The 15411-nt window shown below is 44.8% G+C and overlaps 1 protein-coding gene across 3 annotated transcripts in view; it reads right to left on the bottom strand.

The window, feature by feature from the left end:
• Positions 1-15411, bottom strand: part of TMEM132B (transmembrane protein 132B) — a 301506-nt gene that overhangs the window by 208962 nt on the left and 77133 nt on the right. Inside the window, exon 1 of one of the 3 annotated variants that reach the window (XM_025197775.1) lies at positions 4329-4422. The exons of the other annotated variants lie outside the window; for them this stretch is intronic. The gene's annotated coding sequence lies outside the window, so the exon portion shown is untranslated. Of the gene's footprint in view, positions 1-4328; positions 4423-15411 lie in introns of those variants that run through there. 3 annotated transcript variants of the gene reach the window in all.

The raw sequence follows: 15411 nt of genomic DNA on the forward strand, positions 1-15411 counted from the left end.
GTCTTCTCAGTGTCCCTCAGTTTGCCATCTGCAAACCTGTCTCACAGGGGTGTTGCAAGGTTAAACACTAGAGCTAGGAACAGAAGTTACACACAAATCAGTTTAAATGAGCAGAAACTGGTTTAAACCTGTAACACAAGTTCAGTACATATAAACCAGTTTCAAAATGGCTGAAACTGGTTTAAGATACACCTGCTTGAATGTTATATCAGACTTAACTGATCTAGGTCAAACTGGTTTATGAAACTTCTGTTCCAGACTCCTTCCTGGTTCATGTTAAACCAAAGTCTCCCAGCATCCCAGCATGCTTTCCAGGCCTGGGCTGGGCTGGGCTGTCTGCTCCAAAGAGCAGGACTGGCTCTGCTCTTCTGCTCCCTAGCTGGAGCAGTAAGGGCTGGCTTACTGGCCGCCCCCAGGCAAACCCTGGCTGGGGTCTGGGAGCAGGGAGGGGGTGTTAAACTCCCCTTCCCCAGAGTACAGAGCTGTCCTGCCCTGTTAAAAACTTACACCTGGCTGCAACTGTGGACTACAAATCCCAAAGGCACCTGGAAGCAGGAAGAGGAAGTAATGAGCAACCCTGCAGAGTCCTGCTGCTGTGATTGTGGACTTCAAAGCCCACAGACCTCAGAGGCAGCAGGAAGAGGAAGTGAACACATAGCCCATGCTAGCTCCATGCCAGACAGCCATGCTCTAGCGCCCCCTGGCTTCTGGCCTGAGCCGCTGCAGGCATGTGGCTGCATTTCCTGAATCAAAAGTGAATGTCTGTTCAGTTGTTTCTCAGTTTAATCTCTGCAGCTTAGACTAACCTGCAATGACTGAGTCAATTGAGATTTGGGGTTTTTGGCAGTCTCTACTTAGCTCTGAGCTGGCTACAAAATGGGTCTCCGGCTCCATTTGTGACACTGACCCTTACTAAGAAGTGAAAGGTCTCAAAGAGTTTGTTCTGAACAACACAGAAACGACCTTATTGAAACAGCTGCACTTACACTGGACTCATTCAAAATAATTCCATTGAAAATTTAGGTTAAATTCACGCTCATAAAATTCCCTCAATTTTGATAAGATACAATTTACCAATGGAAACGCTTTTTTGATGAAACCTCTCTGACCTGTTTCAAAACCCCCAAAGAGGGCCCTTAGAAAAAATAGTCTATAACGTGCCTCCATCAAAATACACTCTACATGTGGCATATTCAACATTCACTATCTCCATCCTTTTCTTCACTGAATTTACTACTCACAAAAGGCATCAGAGCTCAAACTGGAGACTGCTCCAAGTGAATTGCAGCATTTACCCCGAGTGACTGATCATGGGAGTTAGCGCATAAAAATCAGGCTACATATAGCCTGGGAGAGCAAGTTAAAAGCAGCTGACGTTCCTGACTCCTTCTGCCCATGAGCCTTAAACCAACAATTCAGAAGCGAATAGGAACGTTTCTGAAAACTTGTTTTGATTCGGGCTCACTTGTACCTCTTACTCTTCCTGACAAGAATTAGAAGAGAGCAATGGAAACAACGGCAGAGGCCAGACAGATAAACGAGTGAGAGCTGTACAGCGCACATTACAGGCTGCTGGTACATTCAGGCATTTAAAAGGGGCCTTTCCTGATATGTGTGAGCCCATAAGAGGACAAAAGTAATATCATGGATGTTCAGATCGTTAGAAAACAGTACAGCAACTTCACGGAAGTGCCAGGGAGATGGGACTTGATGGAGACCTAGGCCAAACCTCTGTGCAGATTCTTCCCTAGGAATGAACCTGGCGCTCTCCTGTAAGATTGTTCCTTTCCAGCTATACATATGCTAAACACAGTTTATACGGTAGCCACGTGAGAGCCTTGACTGTGCTTTTTCTCTGACCAGCGCCTCTTCCGCGTATCCTGCCATGCCAGCTCCACTGAACGGAGGGGGAAAGCAGAGGCATCTGACCCCATCCATAGACACACACTGGTAAGAAATATTTTACAGTCAATCTTCCCCCACGAATGTGTGACCCCTGTTTGAATTCAGTGGCTCTAAACCTTTTCTCGCCACTCTCACAGCAACAAAAGCAGAGATTACTGAGGCTGGGAGAGATGACTCCAGAACTGAGAGTGGGATTTAAACCCAAAGGAAAGTGGTACAAGAACTTCTACTGTGCCCCATTCAATTGACTGAAAGCATCTGAGAAGTGGATCCCTGCTTGAAATTCACCATGACTAGCACATCAAGCAGCTATAATTGGGATGTAAAATCTTGACAAAAAGAAATTCAAAATAGAAACGAAATGAAAAGATATTTAGAAAATAAAACAGGAAAGTGCTTGGAGCAGATGGGACATGCTTAAAATGATGAGAAAGGAAAGTTTCTAAAATAGCTCTGAAAAAAACACATCACTTCTTCCCCCTGCTATTATACAGAAAGGAAAAACCTCCATCTGAATTGACTTCACCCTTGGTCACGTCATATTAATAATGGCTAGAACCATAACCTTCTGATGGAGCAGAAAGGACTGTACAAACTTTAATGGACTCTGCCTTACAATGCCCCCTTTTGCCCCAGTAAAGAAAGAATTATCCCCAGCTCACCAATGAGGAGTCGGAGCCATAGGGAGGTTAAGCAACTTGCCTAAAATTACTCTGGGAGTCCTAGGCAGAAAAAGAATTAGAAGTCATATATCCCGATTCCCACTCCTATGCTTCAGCCGCCTTCTCCTTCAAGACAAAACCAGATCGCAGAAATGTTAATCGTGAGCCCTTACAGAGCACTTTACATGTTCAAAGAACTGTACAAATACAAACTAATTAATTCTCAACTATGCCCCGGGGTGGCGAGTTTATATTTATAAGATATGCATTTTAAAATGTGTTAAACCCCAAACAGTGTATTAAAATAATAATTGGATTCCAACACGAGCCAGACAATACGACAAGGGAGTTTGGGACTGACTGAGCGCAGCTATCGCAGGTCTTCTGCACGCAGTTTGTACATGCAAAACACCAAAGATATAGTACACTATTGTTACGATTATTTTTTTATAATAAATGCAACAGTCACAGGCCTCAATCAGGACGGGGATTCGATTGTGCTGGGCATTATACACACGCCTGGTGAAGAGAGTTGCTCCCTGAGGAGCAATCCAGACTAACAAGACAAAGAACGGAAGTATTCATAACACCAGGGTTAATGCAAAAAGGCGACAAAAGGAAATTAAGTCCAAAATCACTGAGGAAATCAGTGGCAGAGATAGGAACTGAACCAAGATCGCTAGAGCAACAGTAGTTCAGGGCCTCTGGTACAAAATCAACCTGGCTTCTCTGCAATAGGGACTAACTGATAAGAGGTGCTATGTCCTGCAGTGCCAAGGTACAAAAGACTGAGTCCATGGTTCTGCGAATGTCTTAATACTAGTGCTATTTATCTACAGGGCAGAGGTGGTGCTAAGTCCCTTCTGCATGTACTGAGCACACACAGCTCAGGGCAGGAATTGAGATGCTCAGTAACCCACAGGATCAGGCCCTGACTCTAAGAAACCGTTTCATTTTTAAGTAATAATGGCCTTGCTGCAGACTACCCCGGTTATCACCGAAGCCTCCTGAAACAACACGACAGCGATTCTCAGCCAGGGTGCCACAAGATCCTTTGAAGGGTGCTGCAGGGTGTCGCACAACATTAATGCTGTTAGCTGCGCAAACACCTACACATGATTCACAGGATAAGGCACAGAGATTTCAAATAGGAATCCACAGTGTCAAAACCATTCTGGCCTATTGTGGTCTTTCTGAGTTCTTTGCAAGAGAAAAACATCTCTACTATTTTTCTGTACTCAAAAATAAGTGAAAGCTAAGAGCTGGCCTTTTCTGAGGGGTCCTTTGAACCTAATGAGAGATGCCTTGAGCCTAAAAAGGTTGAGAAACCGCTGGTCCATACTAAATTTCAATGTAAATACAATGATTATTCTAAATGCACATAGAAGTAATACAAGCAAGAAAGAGTATGATGGTAGAAGCACAAATAGCCTGCTCCCTAAGTACATAAGTTAAAAACAGGCAGCCTACAAAGCCAAGAGGAAAGATAAAGATAGATGGTAGACAGATGGCAATGTGGAACAGAGGGCGACTGCAATGCATTGAACAAAACCCCAAGGAATGGGATCTGAGTAAGGACATCAGGAAAAAAAAAAAAAACCTTAACATGATCTTGAGCTATTCCCCGTGGAAACAGGTGTTACCAGCAAAATAAGACAACAGCGGATGATGGGACAAAAGCAGATGTTTGCCCTTAGGGATAAAGAGCGATCAGTAATTAAAGGCAGAGACAGCAGCTTGCAGAGAGAACCGGGGTTTTACCTGAAGTGGTAGCATTGAGTCTCATCCACGCCAAAAAAACAATTCGACTCGCCTTCCCCCTGCCTCGTGGAAATATCCTTTCTGCATCTCCACTTTTCACCTCCACCCTGTCCCATATTCCAACTGCATCTGAAAACACCTTCCTCCTTACCTCCACTTGGCTCTGCATCTGCTATTTTTATGTAACCTTTTGTTCCTGTGTTTTTTAACCCTGTCAAGCACAGGCAAGACAGTTTGCACAAAAGCAGCTGTTACCGTCTTGCACAAGGATTTCTCTGGTCTAAATCAATAAAGGCAACGCCAAAACATTCGGCGGAAAGGAAAGAGGAAAAAAGGTGCCAGCCAACAATATGCACAGCAAGAACAAAATCACTCTGTCAACGTGGTGGCCGATACCTGAAAAGAGGCCAATGGATCATGGACTCGTAAAACTGTTTGCAGAACGTATCGAGAACGGGATGCTAAAGGAGAACAATGCAATTATCAGGTTTGTACACAAAGAGGTAAAGCTATCAACCCGGTTTGGGTTTTTTTTCAGCCCACCAAGTGTTTCAAAATATGCTAAGCATTAAAGCTCACTAGCATATTGGATTTTGAATAATGAAAAGAGTAAACAGGATTTTAATTTGGATTCTGGCAGGGAAGTACTTTCCACATGATAAATTAACTATTAGAGCAGACAAATTAGTGCAACTTTCCTTTGAGTATGACGGCTTATGATTCTAAGGCAGCTTTAAAAGACCTAAGATCAAAATAGGGCAGGCTGAAAAAATCTTGAATATTTTAGCAGAATTCCTCCACTGGAAGTGGGAAAAAAAATTGAGTTATTTTGAGGGCTGGTCAAAACACACAGGCCCCCTTTTTTTTTTTTTTTAAATAACAAAATACAGGGGATTTCCATCACCCCCGCCTGTATCTATTGTTTTTAATTATTCCTAAACTTTTAAGAAAAGTCCTCAGCTACTGTAAATTACCAAAAGCTTTGTTGGCTTCAATGGATTTTCTCGACGGCTTTAATATTAGAGCTTTATTTTACTTTCTGAAGCATGTGTGTATAGGAAATAGTAAAGAGAGACTGAGAGGCAAAATGAGAGAAGGTGTCACCCCCTCGTGTATTTTCTTGGTGTCCCAGAAGCATTACAGCCAGGTTATTAGGCTGCATTTGCAAAAGTAAGAGAGAGCCATTGAAAATGCTTTAAAACATTCAAACACTACCTTGCAAAGCTTCCAAGTAGGGCTGTTCAGCATTTTTCAGAGAACAGTTTTCTACTGGAAAATACCAGTTCAATTAAAATTGGGGCATTTCATTGGGACCGATTTTGTCGGTATTTGATGGGAAACAAGGGGGGGGAAAATCCATTTTTAGCATTCAAGTAAGGGTCAATCCTAAAATATGAAGTTGAAATGAAACATTTCAACCTGGTTGAAATAAAACTTTTCAATCGTAACTCAATAAACTGCTTCAGTGCGGTAATTTTAAAATATTCTGCTCGTAAAATTCTGAGATTCTGACTTCTGGTTCCAATTCTTTTAAAGACAAAAATTTGAAATCTTGACGCGGCGTGTTGAACAGAAATGCTGTCTTTCAGGCAGCTCTATTTCCAAACCAGAGAGGTAGACAAAGGAGAAATCAGCCAAGAGCGGTGAAACACAACCTGAATAGCTTGATGGTAGAACCACTAACTTTTATTTGTGGATATTCCTATCTGAAAGCTGATCCTTTTGCACTGGTTTATAACAAAAGACAGCAGAAAAAATAATCAGAAATTTAACTCATGCAGCTTTTTGCAATAGGCAACATTTATATTCCACTGACAAGGCTCTTTTTAAAACTGCAGTTACAATGGAATACATTACTTTAAAATGGAAGCAGGACGATGGTCTCTACAATGGGAAGACGGGTTATATTCCATGGGCTCACCGCACTGCCTATGAGTCACTTCACCTCCTTGGGTCTTGGTTCAAAAGGGGGATAATAAAATTTACTCAACTTTCGAAGGTTCTTAAACTCCATGAAGAAATGGCATCCTTATTGCGGAGACCTTGTCCGTTTGCTCAGTTGAAAGCTGACACTGGGCTTCAACGTATTTCCACAGGTTTCCAAAGGGTCTAAGGATGGTGGATCAGAGTCATTCAGCAATTGGCATCTTCTTAGCGCTAAATGCCAACACTCAATCCACCAGGAGACATGGTTGGGCTTTTGACATACAAATTACTGTCCTCACACTATGAATAAAGGTGGATTTGGATTGTCCCACAAGCTCTTACCTATACTGCGCTCCTGACAGCAGGAGCTCTCCTCTCAGCTACACCAGCTTTGTACTCATGTTGCCCCCTCAACTCCTGAATTACACCCTCCTAAGGGAGAGAAGGATCAGGCCCCTGGGCTTTTGCCTGCCACGCGGCTTGTGATTTACCAAACTAGGAATCGTTCGTTTGTATTTCACATGTTCAAAGTACTATACAAACAATAAGTAATTATTGCTACTGTAGAGGAATTAGGAGTCAAATGAAGCCAGTAAGTTCAGTCCCCTATCTTAAATCCTGCTTGTACAAATAATTCATAACATTCTTCATGTTCTACACTTATTCTTCTCTAGTTACCATGAATATGTCTAGGGAACAAGTTCATGGCTCTGCCTTCATTTAAGGAGAGCCAGAGAGAGATTTTATTTTTCCTCCATGTATACAAATATGTTGCTTATCGTTAATTAAAAAAAAAAAAAAAATCATCAACATCTGCTCCTATTATCCTCTGAAGCATCTCAAAGACTTCAAGTGTATGACCTCTCACTTCTTTTCTCCAACAAAACAGGCTATGGTGTGGTTTCTCTGGATAAAGAAGAGCTAAGTGCTGAAGAGGCTGTGTATATGACAAGCCTACAGGACAAAAAAAAAAAAAGTAAATCAAAGCCTGCAATCTCTTCAGCCTTTCTCTGGAGGATCTGAAATGCCTGGTCTACATCCTTCACCTTGAAACTAATGCAATGATACAATGCCACACTAAATGAAACTGTTCCTTAAAGCCTAGAAGTACAAGGGGGTGATGTGTTATCAACTCGGAAAGTGTCCAAAGTATTTGAAGCGGAGGTTGCTATAATCATGAAGAAAACACAGCTTTGAAAACCACGATGAAAATATCAGTCAGACATAGGTTTCTTCATGTAAAGACAAAGATGGTTACAGGTTTCCTTTTACTGAAGAGCTACCCTTTAGAAATATACCCTAAAAAAAAAAAAAACTATCTTACTTTTACAGCCCAAACGCACTTCTGTTCTTGTAAGCAGCTGAAAAATCTAATTAAAAGGGGTCTTTCTCTAAACTTGCTCACCATTACAGAGCTGCACATGTCATAAAGGAGGTAGATTGTTAGTTATACTTGACAGAGCTAACAGTTTTCTTTTGCCATGCGTGCGTATGGCAGGGAAGGGACCAGTTTGTGTGTCTGCAGCTCTTGTGGCACAGACTGGGCTTGTGCCCTTCAGTTCAGTTCTTCACCACTTGCACGAGAGTAACATTTGATTCCCAGACTCAAATAACACTTATCTGCTTTTAGGGCTCATAATGTAATAAAATATGACTTAGTATTTTACATCAAAATCCAGGGCACAACTTCAAGCGTATACATTTTTTGGAACCTGCATATAACAACGGCAACTACAACAATAATAACACCTGCCTCTTATCTGGACTGTGGTAGTGTGGAAGGGATATTGTAGCCATGATGGTCCACAAAATATTCACAAGGCGGGTGCGTCTACATGAGATGCTTTACTGTGCGGTAGGCTAATCTACTACGCGGAAAAGCATCAGTATGTACCCGTGCGCTACTGCGCAGTAATGCAGGCTGTGTCATTTTCTACTCCCTGTAAATACAGATAGATTTACCGCACAGTAGCTACTGCGCTGTAGCACATGGGTAGACAGCCGACCGGGAGCAATTCCCCTCCTGCCACCAGGCCCCAGCTCCGAGACTGGAGCCAGGGCTGGGGATACTGTCCCCTGCACTGGCAGCAGGCAGCTGCTGGGTCCCGGCTCCGAGATCACAGCTGGAGATGGGACATTGCACAGGGAGAGCTCTAGGGAAGGGGCACTGGGGTCAGGCCTGGGCCCCAGGGAGCAGGGGGAGCTGTCCAACCTCCCGGGCAGCTGTCTTCCAGCCCTGCACACCTACCCTGGGCAGCCGTCTGCTGCCCAATTCCCACTCCGAGATGGGTATGGGGGCTGGGGCATCATCCCCTGCCAGGGCAGCTAGGCCCGGGCTCCTAGTATTTTACTGAACAGTAAGCTTTCTATGGCAGGGGTGGGCAATTAATAGCACATGTAGACACACCCAGCAAGGATATTTTTGCTGGGTGATAACTTCTGTTGGACCAATACAATTTTAGACAAGCTTTTTGAGCATATCCTTAGCTCTTATCTAGCCTTTTTCACCAGTAGAGATCAAAACACACTTTACAAAAGTGGGTCAGAAATAATTAGTGACATTTTAAACACGGGGAACTGAGGCACGAGGAAAGAAGCAATTTTACCCAAGATCTCTCAAAAATGAAGTGGCAGAAACAGGAACCGACCCTCTGTCCGCAGTGCCACGCTGGGAAGCACAGCTTAAAATTCATGTAGCACAGGGGTGGGCAAAATGCGGCCCGGGGGCCAGATGCGGCCTGCCAGGCCATTCTATCCGGCCCATGAGGCCCCTAAAAAATTTAGAAAATTAATATTAATCTGCCTAGGGCTCCCTTGTCAGGAAGCCCTCGATGCCTTGGCGTAACTCAGTAAGCGGCCCTCTGCCCAAAATAACTGCCCGCCCCTGATGTAGCACCTTCCAAAGGCTATTCCAAAATTGTATTTGGTTTGGAATAATTTAGAATCTGCATCTTGTGGTGTAGTACAAAGATACCTTCCCATCTTCAGGTCTTAGTAGTAACTCAAATTTGCTCACTGATATAGCCCATCTGTCGGTATGACTGTAGGCTAGAAACTGAAAGAGAGAAGGTGCAGACTGAAAAGAAAGAGGATGTTAAAACTATAAGGATTTATAATATATAAAAGTTAGAGAACATCTTTGAAAATGAATGCATCTGAATGCAACTTTACCACTATTTATAGCTGCGTAAGTGTTGAACTTTCAAAACTCTAGCAACAGAACATGGATGATGTGGATTACCTCTGTGTTGACTAGAGGAGGTTGGCAAATGCCTTTGTGTTTGCTGTATTAATCTGACTGTTTACAGACTAACTCAGAGAGCCCACTCTAAACACAATGCAATTCCAGTGCATCCTATTAAGCAGCCTCTTCTGGGGCAAAAAAAAAAAAAAGCGGATGAAGTCACTCAATACAGGCAGCCTTTAGCTGAAAGACTGTTTTCAAACTGCAGTAGGAACCACAGATGGATACATTAGAAAGTAAAGGGCCAGATTTTAAAGTGCCAAATTCTCCTTGGTTTCTAGGGGCATTTGGCACTTGTATACGTTTTTAAAAATCTGGCCTTTAGTGCTTAATGAATTGCCTGCTTCAGGTGGTCTTTTAGCAAATGTTTCATGCATTTTACATCACCGTTCAGTGTACTGGATTAAAATGCAAAAAGGAAGGGTTGTTAACTGGCAGCAATAATGATACTGTTTGATATCTAAGGAGAGAAAGAGAAAACTTTAAGCACCTGGACAGGAATTTTCATAGAACGGGTGGGCAAAATATGGCCCGCGGGCCAGCTCCAGGAGCCCAACAAGGGATTATATCCAGCCTGCAGAGGATCCCTTAGCCCTGCCCAGCCCAGGCATGGCACATGCAGCCAGTCCCACTGCCCTGGGCATGCAGCATGGCAGGGGCTGGACTCAGCTCCCTGGCAGCCATGACAGCTCCTTCCAGTTCCCGCTGCCAGTGTCACCACCGAGCCAGCCCTGCTGCCCAGCATCCCAGCACGTCCAACCCGCAGCCACCGCCAGGGGCGCCAGAAAGAGCAGGCAGGCTGTTTCTCCATGAAGACTGGCCAGGACCCCCACTGGCAGGGTGCGCTCAGCCAGGTGAATGGCACGGTGTCACAGTAGGGTAGGGAGCAGCATCCAGGTGTGGGATAGGTGGGCAGGGCCTGGACTGGGATCATGGGACAGCGACAGCACGGGGCCGTGCGGGGAGCAGGTCACAGATCTGCTCCAGGTCCAGGTCCCATGTTGTCACAGCCCTGTGATCCTGGCTCCCTCCCTGGACACTGCTCCCCATCCACCCATGGCCCCATCCCATCCCATTTGCCCGGCTGAATGTGTTCCCTGCCCACTGAGGCCATGGAGAGATTATACCCACTCACTCACTCTGTCCAGATCCCCCAGTGGTGGGTGCAAGGTGGGCAAGCCCAGGCCAGATAGGATCAACTGCCCTCCCCCAAGTCAGCACCATCCCCCTGGCTGCATCGGGTCAGCACACCCCCGGCCCAGCCCACAACAGCTCACCAAAACTCAAGTGGCCCTCCAGCCCAAATAACTGCCCACCCCTGCCATAGAAGTTATCTGGAGAAAGAGTAAAACAAGAGAAAACTGGGCAAGGTGCAGCACAGCAGTAAAAACCCTGATACTTTTTAAGGGGTACAAGCAGTTTGTCTGACCCAACTACTGCTGTTATCAAATTATGTTATAGGGTTTTATGTTGTTTAATCAAAGAAAAAACGGGGACCACAAAATATGCACCGTTAACTGGGTTGCACACTGCACTGCTGAACATTGCTAGTAATGACATTTTGCCTGTACAGTCAAAAATATATATATATTCTTTATATATCCTTGTCACATGTAGCAGCCGTCTTATTGCGTTTGCCGATCAATCATATCAGTGCGCCCCTTCACCTTGAGGAGTTGGTGCGAGGAAGGTGAATAAGCTGAGCTCAGGAAGTAATCTCCCTCTCTCTCAACAAGATGGAATTCAATATCCAATAAAGCTCCAGACCTGGACTTTTTCTGAAAAGACAGTACCATATATTACACCCCCAAAAAAGGATATTTTCTGCTCCTAGTGCAAACCTTAGCAAGCGCTATGACTATGTGGTCTGTAAAAGTGATCACCTAGTGGGCAAGTAATCTGTGATTTCCAATGGGAACCAGCTCTCTGGCTGCAATAGCCTTGGGTGGCAGACAAAAACTTCTGAACAGTCTTCTCAGCGAATAAACACTTCACAGCAAACTGTATCCACCTACATTGTCACCCACGTTGGATAAGGCCCAGATTAGCTCACTAGAAAACCATCATTTTTGGTTAATAACCCAGTGATCCCTGATCTCTGACTGTTTCACACGGAGCCTCCCCGTGGGTTGCTTCTGGGACCCCAAAGAATTGTTGCAGATGACATGACTGCCTACCCTCTAAGCCCTCTCTCTCATCAAGACGGGCTTACCCCAGCCCCCATTGCTGGTCTTCTCAACCCAGAACCAACGTAGATTCCACAGAAAACGATGGCTTGGTCCTCATGTCTCGACTGCCGAACATCCCAGGAACAATCTGCTGAGATGCTCAAGCCCTGGGGTGGAGGATCTCTTCAAAACAAGCCTTCTCAACCCCAGCACCACTTAAACAGTTTCTCTCCTCCACAGCTTTCTTATGCAGAAACCGGGCGCAAGCCCTGCTCTTCCCACTCTTCCCCGTTTTTTTCTGGCAAAGCAGGATTCCTGCTCCTGAAAGCGGTTGCCTGACTAAAAGATCCACCTTGCATGGGGAAAGAGGTCAAAACCATGTCGCCCTCTGCAGCTGCCAACTCAAGGCCCGGCATCATCTGCGAATGCTTAATCCAGCCCTGCAAAACTGTCATGAAAATTTACCAGCTCTGGCACAAAAACTGCTTGCCATTCACCATGCTGATTGATGATAATGCAAGAAACTAATGACATTTTACTTGCCTGTCAAAAGAAATTACTCGCCCAGGGCAAGGGGAACTTTGTAAGGATGCTCTAATCCTTGCGGGGCTTTTAAGATGAAGCTCTAGCTTTCGCTGCTGTGTGCTTACAGGGCTGAAGGCAAGCAGGACAACCCCTGGTTTCACACTGGACTCGAACACGATACAGTACTTGAGGAGCTAGGTAAGGCAGAGCTAAATGAAAGGTGCCTGATGAGCCCCGTGTGTCGTCTAAGTAAAAATGCAGCAATTTCAGGGAACCAAATCCATTCCCACTTTCCCAGTCTCAAATGAAGACCTGGGTGCTGTTAACTGGGTGGGTTGTGATTAAATAATTTAGATATTTGGAAATGGGCAGAGTCGGGAGATGATTATACCTAACGATAATGGTTACACCCGTCTACATCCTGGAAAATGTTGAATATTGACCAAGTCTGGGGACTCCGAAGGGATTTTTTTTGACACACCCAAGAGCTAATGTACACACACGTGCCCCAAACTCTTCTTCCAGCTCGAGAAGGCAGTGAGCAGAACAGAGCAACATGGGATGGGTTCAAACTATTCAGAAACTCATGGACAGTAACCGCATGACTCTGAGATGCAAAGCCCTTACTTATCACAGGTAACCGCCACGTCGAGAAAGGGTAGACTGCAGAATCAGCCAGCTGATGCTTGCTGAGACTTTGAAGCCCTCAAAAGAAAACGACTGCTGTTATTCAAGGTGATCATACATATGCCGCTCATGTGCAGGAGGGGTTCAGTCTGGTATTATCCCTTTGGCTTTGTTTCTATCAGCCGTCTTCCTCAAATTCCCCTTCTTGTCATCAAAAATAAATTATCTGACATCTCCCTTTCCTGCGCCAAATCCCCTGTCCATTTAATTATCGCACTGGTTTTCTCTAAAGTATTGCACTTCCCCCTGCGCAGCAGACAGATTTCTAGTGGCCATTAAGTGAGGAGCACGGCCTTCTTGTTAACACGAGTCACTTCCATAATTTGAGAGCAGAGGACCTTCATGCATTACCGATTTTTATAATGCACTATTGAAAACTCATTCTTACAGTCTAACAAAATGAGGCTGCAATAGCTCTTAGGGCTTTTGGAAACTACAGTCGGGCAAATCACAAGTCGTGCAATCATTAGCTCATGGTGCTAATAACACCAAGGTTGCAGGTTTGAGTCCTGGTTGGATTAGATGATCTCTTGAGGTCCCTTCCAGCCTTACTTCTCTATGAAAAGTCTACTCTATTTTAAGACTAGGAATATACAAGTGCACCCATTCTGCAGTGCCAGGATTTCAGTTCCATTTGGCATCTCTGTTTCCTCTGTCACGGTATAAGCGCCTTCCATTTCCTTGATCAACCTTTGCGCTTCACCTTCTGCACCTCTTTGGCAGATCGGTTAAAAAGCAACTTTGTAAAATATCATGAACAAAAAGCGAGGAAAAAAACCAAGAGATTTAATTAAGGTGACACATTTTTAGACACTAACTACCTGACAAATAGTTTAAAATCTCAGAGTATACGCTGCACTTTAGGTAATAAACACTTTCAAATACAGGTTTTCACTTGTGGGGGAAAGCGTGGGTGACTCAACCCTCGCTAAAGAGGGTACGACGACCCTTTATAATATATTCAGATGTTTCCAGCAAAAGCAGCTCACAGTAAGACATTGTGTCCCACTGAGCGTTAAGCACTTTCATTCCTATTCTACAGGCTGCTTTTTCAATTCTAACCAGTCCCTAACCCTGTTAGTCATGAATTTGCAATTAATGAGCCTTGTTTAGAGGAAGTGAATACTGAAATTGTTCTGAGATACAGGGTGTCTAACCACAAAAAAGACCAGCTAATTCAACAAGGGTTTCTGTACTGCTTATGGGGTATTCCCCATCTTCAATAAAGGAATTCAACTGTAAAGTCATTTTAACAAGGGGCATCACAGTGCACTCAACTCAGAGGTGCCAAGTGATGATCACAGCTTGGCACCTAGGGACAAAATAATCTTCATATGCATGGGGGATTCTTAACATCTTCTAGTAAATTTAGAGCAAGTAAAATGGGAATGACTACATGAATAGAGATAAGGGTGATTTTCTACCGCAATGCCCAACTTGGAATATATATATATATATATATTACACACACACACACACACACACACACACACACATTTATTTATCTATTTATTTATCTCCACCTCTGAGTTCATTAAATGAAGCAACACTGACCTAAGGATAAAGTATTTGAGACTGGTGGGAGGCTTCCCACTTGGTTCCCCTGTCATAAGCCGGGAATGGAAAGAAGATTTTCCCCTTCAGATTTTCCTTTTCCCAGGGCTCTAAGGAAGACAACCCCAACAGCAGACTCTCTCCTTAACTTAGAGGTAGGACAGCTCACCATTTTTGCATATGATAACAGTGAGAGGATGCGTCCCTAAACCAAAATACGGGCAAAATATGGCCCACGGGCTGGATCCAGCCAGCCCATGGGGCCTCTAAATAATTTAGAAAATTAATATTTCTCTGCTCCTGGCTGCCTGTCAAAGATGACAGGAGCCGGGGCAGTAGGACCCAGGGTGAGCCAGCACCAAGGCTGGCCCAGCCCTGCCCCACTCCCAGCCCCCTCCCATCCCCGCCCCTGCCACCCAGAACCCTCTGCCTGCCCTGGCTTTTACTGCTTCCCTGCATGCCTGCTCCAGCACCACATGGCCCCGAGCTACATTGCTGGACCACAGGAGCATGGGGCCACACCAGTATCTTGGGGCCAGGAATGGAAGGGGGGTGTGTGTGTGTGTGTGTGTGCATGTGCATGTTTACGCACACAATGAGGGAGACACAGAGTGAGTGTGTGTGCACAGTGAGAGAGAGAGAGAGAGAGAGACAGTGAGTGTCGTCATAGGGCAAGTCCCACAAGCATACACCCCACCATACACAGACCCCCACACCCACATGCCCTCACACCACCCCAGCCACCCTCCCCTGCACACAGCCCCCCCACAAACCGCATATCCACACACACATCCACATGTTCCCTCACCCTACACACATACCCCCACACCTATCCCCCACACATACCCACACCCACATCCCCACAGCTCCCCACAAACCTATACCCACCCCCTCATGCCCTCTACTCCCACGATATACAAAAGTAAGGTTTCATTTTAAGCTATTGTGCAGTCACGTCTATGTACACTACACAAATGCA

Source organism: Alligator sinensis, unplaced genomic scaffold (genome assembly GCF_000455745.1).
Source record: "Alligator sinensis unplaced genomic scaffold, ASM45574v1 scaffold628_2, whole genome shotgun sequence".
Classification (NCBI taxonomy): Eukaryota; Metazoa; Chordata; order Crocodylia; family Alligatoridae; genus Alligator; species Alligator sinensis.